Source organism: Antedon mediterranea, chromosome 11, assembly GCF_964355755.1.
Source record: "Antedon mediterranea chromosome 11, ecAntMedi1.1, whole genome shotgun sequence".
In the NCBI taxonomy this organism is placed as follows: Eukaryota; Metazoa; Echinodermata; class Crinoidea; order Comatulida; family Antedonidae; genus Antedon; species Antedon mediterranea.
Window position 1 is genome coordinate 12,123,042 of NC_092680.1, and position 11,195 is coordinate 12,134,236.

The window sequence follows — 11,195 nt, forward strand, 5'->3', positions numbered from 1 at the left end:
TCTCGCCACAGAAATGACAATTTGCTACAGGCATGCTTTGATGATCTCTAGTGTGCGTGCTTCCAGTTATTCTATTTTTTTTTTTGGTGATATTATTGACAGTACATTATTAATACTCTTAACCAAGGCTGATGTACCCCTCAAGTTAAGATGTAAACCATGACTTGTAAACTTTGATGAATCCACTCCATATCGTGTAGTGAAAGCTCGGCTGTGATCAATAACAATGTTACCGAAAGAATATTTGAGCATTTCATTTACGTCAAATACGCGTCTGTTTAATGAAAGATCATCAAGTCTCGGGCAAATCGCTGAGATGAAAACCTCGCCTGTTATCCTCATTTTAAGCCTTGATATCATATCAGTGTAGTCGTTCTTTAGCCTATCCAAGTCAAAGTTGATATCGCAACAGTCATTTGTTCCAGCATGAATGACAACATTTTCTACATTGGTCAGATCGATCTCACATAATGTATAGTTAACTTGTTCCACAGTTGCTCCTCTTAATGTTCTCACAGATGTTTCACATAGACCATTTGTCTTAATATGCTTCAGCATAGAGTCACCTATTATTAGATTTCTTTGTTGTTTAGCTGGAATTTGTTTGGCTGGAATCTGTTTAGCTGGAATTTGTTTAGCTGGAATTTGTTTAGCTGGAAGTTGTTTTGCTGGAATTTGTTCGGCTTTCTTTGTAGGCTTTGGTGATACATTATTATAAGTAATATTTTGCAAATTTTCTTCACAGACTTTGCCTTCTTCCCTCCTAGTGATACTGAGGCAAGGGTTATTCAAATTAATAGATGTTTGAGTATTTGATTTTACAACTGATCTCTTTGCTGAACATCTTGGTTGTTTGAAATCCTGTTCACTTACTAGAACCTGTAACGTCTTGACTTGTTCCTCTAATACAGCATTCCTATCAATAATTTCCTTATACGAGGATGAGAGATTTTAAAACGTTTAAGACCATTTTGAGCATTTCGACAAAACTTTTTCACACAAAACATCAAAGTGTACAAAAAGCTTCAAATCGCATTTGGAGACGTTTTAGACCATTTTGTGATTTTCGAAAAAAATTGTTAACATAAAAACACAAAAGTGCTTAGAATAGCTTCAAATCGCATTTGGAGACGTTTTAGACCATTTTGTGCAATTCGATGAAACTTGTTTACACAAAAACATCAAAGTGCTTAAAATCACATTAGAAACCGTTTTAGATCATTTTGAGCATTTCGATAATAAACTTTTCACACAAAAACATCAAAGAGCACAAAATAGCTTAATATCGTATTTAAAAACGTTTTAGACCATTTTGAGCATTTCGACAAAACTTAACATCAAAGTGTACAGAATAGCTTCAAATCGCATTTTAAAACGTTTTAGACCATTTTGTGCATTTCGATGAAACTTGGTTACACTAAAACATCAAAGTGCTTAGAACCACATAAGAAGCCGTTTTAGACCATTTTGAGCATTTCGATAAAACTTTTCATACAAAAACATCAAAGTGCACAAAATAGCTTAATATGGTATCTAAAAACGTTTTAGACCATTTTGAGCATTTCGACAAAACTTAACATCAAAGTGTACAGAATAGCTTCAAATCACATTTGGAGACGTTTTAGACCAGTTGTGTGCATTTCGATGAAACTTGGTTACACAAAAACATCAAAGTGCTTAAAATCACATTATAAACCGTTTTAGACCATTTTGAGCATTTCGATAAAACTTTTCACACAAAAACATAAAAGAGCACAAAATAGCTTAATATTGTATTTAAAAACGTTTTAGACCATTTTGAGCATTTCGACAAAACTTTTTTACACAAAACAACAAAGTGTACAAAATAGCTTCAAATCGCATTTGGAGACGTTTTAGACCATTTTGTGATTTTCGAAAAAAATTGTTAACATAAAAACACAAAAGTGCTTAGAATAGCTTCAAATCGCATTTGGAGACGTTTTAGACCATTTTGTGCAATTCGATGAAACTTCTTTACACAAAAACATCAAAGTGCTTAAAATCACATTAGAAACCGTTTTAGACCATTTTGAGCATTTCGATAATAAACTTTTCACACAAAAACATCAAAATGCACAAAATAGTTTAATATTGTATTTTAAAACGTTTTAGACCATTTTGAGCATTTCGACAAAACTTTTTCACACAAACCATCAAAGTGTACAGATGTTAACACAATATATGTGCATAAATGGCAATATTATAGTCTATTTATTGGATTTTAAAAGGTGGAAAATTTGGTCATTTTTCGAAAAAATTCCTGTGGTCCCCAGCAGGAAAATTTTTCGAAAAATGGCCAAATTTCGACCCTTTTATTTTTTGACATAACTAGTTACTATGGCTCTATAAGATGATGTTAACACAATATATTTGCATAAATGCATAAATTTTAGCATAATTATAGAATTTTAAAAATTGGAAATTTTGGCCCTCTTTCACAAAAATTCCTATGGTCCCCCAGAGGGAAATTTTCGAAAATTGGCAAAATTTTAACCCTTTTATTTTTTGACATAACTAGTTACTATGGCTCTATAAGATGATGTTAGCACAATATATTTGTAAAAAAGGCAATATTATAGCATAATTATTGAATTTTAAAAATTGGGAATTTTGACCATTTTTCGACCCTTTTATTTTTTTGACATAACTAGCTGCTATGTCTCTATAAGATGATGTTAGCACAGTATATTTGCATAAATGCCAATATTATAGCATAATTATTGAATTTTAAAAAGTAGAGATTTTGGCAATTTTTCTAAAAAATTCCTATGGTCCCCATCAGGGAAATTTTCGAAAAATGTCCAAATTTTGATCTTTTTTTTTCACATAACTAGTTACTATGGCTCTATAAGGTGATGTTAGCACAATATATTTGCATAAATGGCAATATTATAGCATAATTTTTGAATTTTAAACAATGGAAATTTTGACAATTTTTCGAAAAAAAATCCTATTGTCCCTCGCAAGGAAATTTTTAGAAAAATGGCCTAATTTCGACCCTTTTATTTCTTGACATAACTAGTTACTATGGCTCTATAAGATGATGTTAACACAATATATGCGCATAAATGGCAATATTATAGCCTAATTATAGACTTTTAAAAAGTGGGAATTTTGGCCATTTTTCGACCCTTTTATTTTTTTGACATAACTAGCTGCTATTTCTCTATAGGATGATGTTAACACAATATATTTGCATAAATGCCAATATTATAGCATAATTATTGTATTTTAAAAAGTGGAAATTTTGGCCATTTTTCGAAAAAAATCCTATGGTCCCCCGCAGGGAAATTTTTGCAAAAATGGCCAAACTTCAAATCTTTTATTAGTCGCGTGGACGCGACTCTACAGTTCACTATGTCTGTCGGTCTGTCTGTCGGTCCGGTATCACTTTGCGTTTTATCGCTTTTCTGTACTTTTTGAACTGTTTTGATGTACAGAAAAGTTTTAAAGTACATTACTTTTTGAAAGTTCATTTATTTCTTAGAGCACGCAACTTATTGTTGTTGGCCTTGTTTTTTGACATTACTAGTTACTATGGCTCTATAAGATGATGTTAACACAATATATGTGCATAAATGGCAATATTATATTCTAATTATTATTGAATTTTAAAAGTTGGAAATTTTGGTCGTTTTCGACCCTTTTATATTTTGACATAAGTAGTTGCTGTTGCTCTATAAGATGATGTTAGCACAATATATGTGCATAAATGGCAATACTATAGCCTAATTATAGAATATAAAAAATTGGAAATTTTTTCCATTTTTCGAAAATAATCGTATGGTCCCCCGCAGGGAAATTGTCGTAAAAATGGCGAAATTTCAAACCTTTTATTTTTTGAAATAATTAGTTACTATGGCTCTATAAGTTAATGTTTACACAACATATGTGCATAAATGGCAATATTGTAGTCTAATTATTGAATTTTAAAAGGTGGACATTTTGGTCATTTTGCGAAAAAATTCCTGTGGATGATGTTAGCACAATATATTTGCAGAAATGGCAATATTATAGCATAATTTTTCAATTTTAAAAAGTGTAAATTTTCGCCATTTTTCGAAAAAAAAATCTTATGGTCCCCTGTTGGGAAATTTTCGAAAAATGGCCAAATTTTGACCCTTTTATTTTTTTACATAACTAGTTACCGATGGCTCTATAAGATGATGCTAACACAATATATTTGCATAAATGCCAATATAATAGCATAATTATTGAATTTTAAAAAGTGGAAATTTTGGCCATTTTTCGAAAAAATACTTATTTTTTTCCGCAGGGAAACTTTCGCAAAAATGGCCAAATTTCAAACCTTTTATTTTTTAACATAACTAGTTACTATGGCTTTTTAAGATGATGTTAGCACAATATATTAGCATAAATGGCAATATTAGAGTATACTTATTTAATTTTAAACAACGGAAATTTTGACCATTTTTCGAAAAAAAATCCTATGGTCCTCCGTAGGGAAATTTTTCGAAAAGTGGTCAAATTTCGACCCTTTTATTTTTTACTCTACAGTTCACTATGTCGGTCGGTCTGTCGGTCTGTCTGTTGGTCCGGTATCACTATGCTTTTTATCGCTTTTCTGTACTGTTTGAACTGTTTTAATGTAGTAACAGACAAGTTTTAAAGCACACGACTTATGGCTGTTGGCCTTGTTTACATTACTAGTTACTATGGCTCTATAAAATGATGTTAGGACAATATATTTGCATAAATGGCAATATTATAGCATAATTTTCGAATTTTTTAAAAAGTGGAAATTTTTGCCATTTTTCCAAAAAAATTCCCCTCAGGAAAATTTTCGAAAAATTGCCAAATTTCAACCCTTTTTATTTTTTTGACATAACTAGTTGCTATATCTCTATAAGATGATGTTAGCACAATATATGTGCATAAATGGCAATATTATAGCATAATTATTGAATTTAAAAAAGTGGAAATTTTGGCCATTTTTCGAAAAAATTCCCATGGTCCCCCGCAGCGAAATTGTTAAATTTTGACCCTTTTATATTTTGACATAACTAGTTACGATGGCTCTATAAGATGATGTTAGCAAAATATATCTGTATAAATGGCAACATTATAGCATACTTTTCGAATTTTGAAAAGTGGAAATTTTTGCCATTTTTCGAAACAAATTCCTATGGTCTCACACAGGAAAATTTTTGAAAAATTTCCAAATTTTGTCCCTTTTATTTTTTGACATAACTAGTTACTATGGCTCTATAAGATGATGTTAGCACAATATATTTGCATAAATGGAAATATTATAGCATAATTATTGAATTTTAAAAAGTGGGAATTTTTGACATTTTTTGAAAAAATTCCTATGGCCCCCCCCGCATAGTCCGGTGGCAGGAGGGGGGGGGGGGAATCACCACCCGAAAGTGGACAAATTGCCATCCAACTTTTCTAGACTAGAATTTTGTGTAGATTACGAATATGAAAGGTAATCGATCAGGATAGGAAGCGTTTTCGAGATATAAGGGGTCAAAATTCAAAATTGACCAATTACAACAATGTATTATGTATATGTATTATAACAAATTTATTGAAGCACAATTTGGTCTTTTATTACATTTTTATGATTATAAGTGTCTATTCAATCCTTTGTGATTAAGGGTCAAATGTCAATATTGACCAATCATAGAACGTACCTATAAAACCAAATAAAAACTAATATTTAATCAAAATTGGATGTTTTCTCATTCTGTTAATCAATCATACGCAATGTAAAAGAGCGAATACATCATTTCATCAGTTGACATAAGGTCTATTTCATCAGCTGAATTAAGGTCAAAGGTCAACATTTTAATACGCGTATTCGTTAACAAATAAATGCAAAGTTTTTTTTTTTTTTTTTTTTTTTTTTTTTTATTGAACACTTTCACATTTAAATTTAAAAAATAGCTTAACATAATAACACTTTCTTATTAATAGTAATACATAATATACATTTCTCTTAAGAACAAAATATAAATAATTTCACAATGTAATAAATATAAATCTATTTTTTCTTTTCACTTAAAAACAAAGTCTATAAATAATTTGTTGTCAATTTTTTCTTTTTTAGCAAAAAATAATTTAATTAAACATAAAACTTTCTTATTCAAATAAATAGTTATTACTTACTAAATAAACAGATGATAAAAGTTCTATAAATTCAAGATTAAAAAAAAACATTATATGAAAACAATGCTTTTATTGAACACTTTCATATTTCAATTTAAAAAATAGCTTAAAATAATATCACCTTTTAAATAATAATAATATATAATATACATTTCTCTTAAGAACAAACTATAAATAATTTCATGATGTAATAAATATAAATCTATTTTTTCTTTTTTCTTAAAAACAAAGTCTATAAATAATTTGTTGTCAATTTTTTCTTATATAACATATTTCAACTAAATAATTTAATTAAACATAAAACTTTCTTATTCAAATAAATAGTTTAACTTACTAAATAAACAGATCATAAAAGTCTATAAATAATTCAGGATTAAAAAACATAATATAACAAACAGTACTAAGTCCTTTTTTTTTAATGCAAAGTTACCAGTCAATGAGTTCATGTTTTTCCAAGAAAGGACTCCATTTGTTTAAGTAAGTATGATGCTCCCCTTTAGTTTTCAAAATAAATTCTTCTTGTTTAACGTGTAACTTAATCTCATTCACGAATCGAGCAATATTAGGCTTAATTTTTCTCATTTTACAGCTATATATGTAGTGTCGACAAATTAGTAAAATAGTATTTAGGGCTTTAAATGATTTTTTTCTAACTCCAAAAAGGCACAATTCGGGGTTGATAATTACATTTATATTAAAATATGATTTCAACCATTGTTTAATCTTTCTCCAAAATATTTTAATTTCACAGCATTGTGCAAAAATATGTATTAAGGTTTCTGTTTCTGCTTTACATAAAGCGTATAAAGGCGAGTCAATTTTCCCAATTTTATACAAAAAGGAGTTATTACCTAAAATTCTATGCACAATTTTATATTGAAACCAGATTAGTGGTGTGGACATAGTAAGTGAGAAAAACATGGTATTAATAATTTCCCACTCTTTATCAACATATAAAGTATCCAATGCCTTCTCCCACTTAATTTTAGCTTTCGATTGTTTTTTCTAGAGTTGATTAGAGTATTATAAATTATCTTTGATCCTTTTTTATTTTTTATTACTACGCTAAGGTTAAAAGGTAGTAGTGGGCTATTTATTTTTCCTTTTGGAAAAATTTGATATAAAGACGTACGTTGTCTGACCGCATGTATTAGGCCTTCATATTGAAGAAAGTTGATGTTAAGATTATGACGTTTACTAAGTTGTTTTAATGGAGTTATTCGATGTCTATCAACTAAATCATTTATAAAATTCACCCCATGATTACTCCAGTTTTTATAATAGATACTTTCTCCGCCGACTTTAATATTGTCATTCATCCAGAGTGTTTGTCTACATATCGATTCGGTGCTCATAGGAGTGTTGTGTTTCACAAATACGCACCACGCCTTTATTACATCCAGCCAAAATGCATTGTAAGGCTTAACCTTCGCTAATTTGATTAATTTCGATGATCCGCCTTCTATGAGCCAAGTTTTATGAATATTCAACACGAGTGGAACTAAAAGAGCCCATCCCGTCTCATTGGACGTTACTAACCGTCTAACCCACGTGATTTTTACCGATTGAATATATGCGTTTATATCGACCATTCGTAAGCCTCCAAATTTATTTTCTTGTATAAGTTGATCTCTGGATATTCTATCCACCCCTTTCCATATGAAACGATATAGTTCTGACTTAAGTGATTTTATTACATTTTCAGGGGGATCGGGTAATGTCGAAAGGATATAGGTAAGTTTGGACAGTAATAAAGACTTCACTACCGTGATTCTTCCCAAAACAGTTAAGTTTCTTTTTGACCAATGTCTCATTGTATTTTTATTGATTTATATACGTCTTCATAGTTCAAATCTACCATTTTATTTAAATTTGTACTGAACCGAATACCCAATGATTCAAAGGGTTCTCCATGTTTGATCCATTTTATATTATAGTTTTCGCATATTGAGTCACCTCGGTCTTTAAACGAGCCAACCCAGACAGCATTTGTTTTGTTCACATTCACTTTTAGCCCAGAAATTTTGGAAAATACGTCGAGAGTCTTAAATGCTTCGTGCATTGACTTCTCTTTACCGTCAAGAAACAATACAGTGTCGTCCGCATACTGAGATAATCGATACTCATGATTTGCAATTGATATTCCTTTAATTTGTTTATTTTCAGATATCATTGAGGATAAAATTTCTGCGCACAGAAGAAACAGGTATGGACTCAACCCATCCCCTTGTCTACATCCTCTTTCGATTAAGAATGATTCGGAGAGAAAGACATTGACAAGAACTGAGGATCTTGCATCTTTATATAGTACTTTCACCCATTTTTGAATGGATTGTCCGAAGTTAAAATGTTTAAGAACGCAGTTAAAAAATGTGTGAGAAATGCAGTCGAACGCTTTTTCAAAGTCTATCAGTAAAAGTAGACCAGGAATTTTCTTCTTTTCACAAATTTGAATAACATCATACATAAGTCTTGTATTTTCGCCTATATATCTCCCATTAATAAATCCTTTCTGTTGTTCACTAATTAATATATCAAGGACCGATTTTATTCGTTCTGCAATGCATGACGAAACAAGTTTATAAGTGACACTTAACAGGGTAATAGGTCTCCAGTTTTTTAGATAATCTCTGGGTTTATCCCCCTTAGGGAGTAAAGTAATTATTCCTGACTTTTGGGAAGTTGACAGTTGACCTGAGTTATACGACTCGTTAATAGCTCTCAAAAGATAGCAAACTAAATCCGAAAAAAAAAAAATTAAAAAACTCATAGCTAAAGCCGTCAATACCAGGTGACTTTCCATTTTGTGACCTCTTAAGAGCCTCTAAAAGTTCATTATAAGTAATTGGCCCTTCAATTTTATTTTGTTGTTCTTTTGTTAATGTTGGTAATGTATTCATAGTTTTAAGAAGTTTTACAATATTTTTTTCATCATCTGTATTGTGGTTTGAGGAATAAAGGTTTTTATAAAAGTGTCTAGACTCAACAAGAATTTCATTTGTGTTTTGCAGAATACTATTGTTGCTTTCCTTTACTATTTTATTTATAGTTTTATCAACAAAATTTTTTTTTTCCATGTTAAGAAAAAATTTGGTGGGCCTTTCGCCTTCTTCGATCCATTTAAGTTTAGTTTTCATCATTATTCTTTCCATCTTCACTTTTCTGATACTCATAAGTTCGCCGGACTTAAGTTCTAGTGTATCGTTTAACGTGGCGTCGCCCTTATTGATATCAAGTGTTATTTTTTCTATTTCCCTTTCTAATTCTTTTTCTTTTTTATTTTCAATCTTTTTCTTATAAGCCCCGTAAGAAATTGTTTTTGCTCTAATTTCCATTAATATCATTTCTAAAAGAAGTTGATCACTGATGCTAAACAGCGCTTTATTAGCATCTTTATTATCGTTTTCGTTTTGCATTATATATTGTCTTAGGACTCTATTTATGGTTTCTTTAACTTGTTGCACGTATTGAATATCTTTTAATAAGGTATTGTCAAATTTCCAGTATCCTGGCCCGTGTTTTATCTGGTTCATCGTCATTTTAATATCTACAAGTGAGTGATCGGTTCGGTAACCTGATTTTATATTACAATCCAGCATTTTGCTGTTTAGTTCAGATGAGATTAGGAAATAATCAAGCCTGGCTTGTTTATTGAATTTATTCTGTCTCCAGGTAAACTTTTGTTCATCTTGGTTGTAAATACGCCAAACATCTGTAAGATTAAATTCACTACAAATATTTATTATCTTTTCTCTTGCCTTTGGATTATTAAGTTTTAGATAATTTTTACAGTCTAATTTTTTGTCCAAAATACAGTTCCAGTCGCCGCAAACGATATTATGTGGGTTTTCATATTCTAAAAGAACTTCCCTCATGTTGTCGTAAAAACTGGGGGTGTCGTTGTTGGGCCCATAAATTGAGATTAGCGTAAATTTTAGATCATCAACCTTTACCTCCAAAGCTAACATATTTCCATCATTATCTTTTTTATGCTTTGTAACAGTGTAGGGAAAGTTATTATTGAAAAAGATTGCGACTCCCCTTGCATTACTACGATATGAACTAAAAAAACAATCAAGGCCCCACTCCAATCTAACAAGTGACTCAGTTTCTGCCGAGAAGTGTACATCTTGGAGGCAGATAATATTGTATTTTTTTGACTTTAGATAGTGTAACACATCTTTGCGTTTTGATTTTTCTGCTAGACCTCGACAGTTCATTGAAACTATTGATAGCGTATTATTATTATTAGACATTTTTGATTGTTATTTTTTTACTTATTTTGTTTATATATAACGGTAGATAAAATAATAAAGCAAGGGTATATATGGTGTCATAATGGTTGTTTTGTGCAACAACCATAAACCATAGCAGTCCAAAGATTTTTTTAGCTTCGGTGAGTAACGGACCGATTCTATTGCATTGTATTTTACCACGTTCGTAAAATTTGCATTTTATGTTAATTAAATTTTTATTACAGACGATTATAAGTTTACTTGATTGCTCTCCTATATTTTCTTTTATTTTAACAGTATTTTTTCTGAAGTTTTTAAGGGGCCCAACAATGTCTATACACCATGTTCCGGCCAAAATGAAAGAGTCGTAATTAGTATTAACTTCAAGTATCCAGTAATTTTTATTACTAATTATCAGTGGGCAACTACATTTTCCAAGATCATTAGGTGAAGTAAAATTTGTATGTAATCGCAGTCCAAAATAGCCCTGTGCTGTGGCAATGCGTATTACTTTTGTATTCAGATTACCAATTGTTCGATCATACCTCGTGTTAAAATTAGCATATGTGTTCAGTTTTTTTTTGTTATAGAGTAAAAATAAAATAAAATAAAAAAAGAGAAACAAAGAAAACCCACCCAACAAAGGATAAAAAAACCCTGTATATCCTTCCCCCTTCCATACCCTCGAAACGTAAATTCTCTTCAAATATAATAATAGCCTAATTTTTTTTTTTAAGCAACGAAAAAAGTAGCGAAAAAAGATAAGTATCAATACAATCATCACTGATATACCCCTAAACAGGC